This window comes from Myotis davidii, unplaced genomic scaffold, assembly GCF_000327345.1.
Source record: "Myotis davidii unplaced genomic scaffold, ASM32734v1 scaffold1362, whole genome shotgun sequence".
In the NCBI taxonomy this organism is placed as follows: domain Eukaryota; kingdom Metazoa; phylum Chordata; class Mammalia; order Chiroptera; family Vespertilionidae; genus Myotis; species Myotis davidii.
The window spans coordinates 24,089-27,102 of NW_006292917.1; the positions used below are offsets into that span (position 1 = coordinate 24,089).

The window sequence follows — 3,014 nt, forward strand, 5'->3', positions numbered from 1 at the left end:
GTTTACTTGGAGTGGTTTTTTATTATTATTACTGCTTCAATTAAAGACTCTATCAGAAAAATACTAGATTTAATAAATGAATTTGGCAATGTAGTAGGATATAAAATTAATACCCAGAAATCCCTGACATTTTTATACACCAGTAATGAACTCTCAGAAAGGAAAATCAAACAAACAACACCATTTGCTATTGCAACAACAAAAAAGATACTTAGGCATAAGCTTAACCAAGGACATAAAAGGCCTGCATTTGGAAAACTACAAGACATTAAAAAAAGAGATAGAGGAAGATATACACATGTGGAAGAATATACCGTGTTCAAAGATTGGTAGAATCTACATCATTAAAATATCCTTACTATCCAAGGCAATCTACAGATTCAATGCAATCTCTGTAAAAATACCAACAGCCTATTTCACAGAGGTAGAAATAATTCTCCAAAAATATATACGGAATAAAAAAAAAGACTGCTAGTAGCTATAGAAATATTGATAAAGAAAAATAAAGTTGGAGGAATCACAATGCCATATTTCAAGTTATACTACAAAGCCACTGTACTCAAAATATGCACTTCAACAGGTATATAGACCAATGGAACAGAGCAGAGAACCCAGAAATAGACCAATGCCATTATGCTCAATTAATATTTGACATACAAGGCAAGAGCATACACTGGAATCAAGACGGTCTCTTCCATAAATGGTGTTGGGAAAATTGGACAGATACATGCAAAAAAATGAAATTCAACCACCAACTTTCACCATACACAAAAATAAACTCAAAATGGTTAAAAGACTTAAATGGAAGTTGGGAAACCATAAAAATTCTAGAAGAAACCATTGGTAGCAAAATCTGTCATCACTTGTAGCAACATGTTTATGAATACATCTCCTAGGACAATGGAAATTAAGGAGAAAAGAAACAAATAGGAGCTTCTGCACAGCAAAAGAAACCATCAAAATAAATAGTTTCTGCACAACAAAAGAAACCATCAATAAAATAACAAGAGTGCCCACTCCATGGGAGAACATATTTGCCAATGATACATCTGATAAGGGGTTAACTTCCAAAATCTTCAGGGAGCTCATACAACTTAACAAAAGGAAGATAAACATTCAAATTAAAAAATGTAAAAAGACCTAAATAGACTGTTTTCCAAAATGGAAATACAGATGGCCAAAAGGCATATGAAAACGTGCTCAAAGTCACTGAGCATCTGAGAGGTGGAAATCAAAATGACAATGAGATGCCACCTGTAAGAATGACAATTATATAATTTATGAAGTGATCCCCCAATTAATCCAGTATCCACCTGGCACCACACATAGTTATTACAATATTATTGACTATATTCCCTATGCTGTACTCTATATCCTGTGACTATTTTGTAACTACCAATTTGTAGTTCTTAATCCCTTCACTTTTTTCATCCAGTCCCCAATCCCCTCTAATCTGGCAACTCTCAATCTCTTCTCTGTGTCTTTGAGTCTTCTTCTGTTTTATTTGTTTATTTATTTTGTTCTCTGGATTCCACATAAAAGTGAAATCTTATGGTATTAGTCTTTCTTTCTCTGACTTATTTCACTTAGCATAATACCCTCTTGGTCTATCCATGTTTTCACAATGGAAACAATTCATTATTTTTTTATGGTCAAGTAATAACCCATTGTACATATGTACCACTTTTTTTTAATACTTAGAATGTTTTATTTACTTTAGGTAAGCTGGGAACAATTACTTACATTTATACTTTTTAAGATATTTCACTTTATTGAAAAACAGATAATTTTTACATTATAGACTTGTGACTTTCATGTGTTTGCTGCTTTAGGTTGAGGAAACATCCAGCCCTTTCCTGCAATGTGTTCCAGTATTACAATTTATCAACAAAAGGTGTAAGACCCAAATTTCCACTTGCTGCCATTGACTTCTGGCCAGAAACAATCTTCTTTGCAGCATTTATGACATAGGTGTCAGCTACTGAGTCAATCTGCTAAAGGACTGTGGATGGTGGCATGTATGAACCAGTAACAAGAGCTTGAGAACTGACTTCATCCAGGAATCCCTCAGAAGACTCCAATGACTTTAGGTACCTAAGTTTCAGCTTGTTCTTAGCAGCCTGGACATCTGTACTGGAAAGGTTTCCTTGAGCAATTGCTTTTACTTGGTTGTAGGCAGCCTTGATAACATCTCTGGAAGCTGCAGCCTGAGATAATGTAAATCCCAGAGTGCAGAATCTAAGTAGCTGGCATTAAAAGGGAAATGTCAAATGGCTGGTGAAGCCCCTTGGCAGAAACTTGGTTCAGAGGGCTGGTGGCATTGCTGCCTCTCTTGACATGTGGCCCAGCACCCAGAACATGCTGGAGAACATTAAGTGCATTTGCTTCTGCCCTTCCTGAGGTAGCACTTTCTGCTGCAAAAGCAGCATGGAGGAGACTGTCTCCATTCTGTTCTCAAATTTTACCTCCATGGTATCTGGCCTTTGCACCAGGTAAACTAAGCCCACCCCTCATGTTCAGTAACTGTTCAGCAACTTGCTTCAGAACAAGATGACTCACACCAACTCCTATCAGAGCAATTCCTTCACTTGTAAAATGGTTCTGAACATAGTAATGTAACTCATCTCTTGTCACTTTTCCAATCCTACAATCAAGACAATACAAGGAGTTAGGCAATGCTGGGGTCCAACCCCAGCAGTTCCAGGGGTCCCCAAAGGTGTGGACAGAGTTGGCGAAGAAGGAAAAACATGGAGGCAGCGTTCAGTTCATCAACATAGTTGGGTTCTCTAGCCAGGTTCTCCTGCCAGGTTCTGTCTAGGTCCTCCAGCTAAGTTCTGTAGCCAGGTTCTGTCCAGGATCTTTTGCCATGTCCTCTCACTAGGTCTGTCTCTAGGTTCTGTGTCCTGTTGTCTTGTTACATCTGTATTTATACCAGTTGATTCCAATCCTATCAATCTCTATTCCAAAGGTTAGGGCATTCCAGGGAGTAAAGATTATGTAGCTTAAGCATGATT

The 3,014-nt window shown here is 37.4% G+C and overlaps 1 pseudogene; it reads right to left on the reverse strand.

Moving 5' to 3' along the window:
• Window positions 1-1,874: 1,874 nt before the first annotated feature.
• Window positions 1,875-3,014, reverse strand: part of LOC102772977 — a 1,858-nt pseudogene continuing 718 nt past the window's right edge.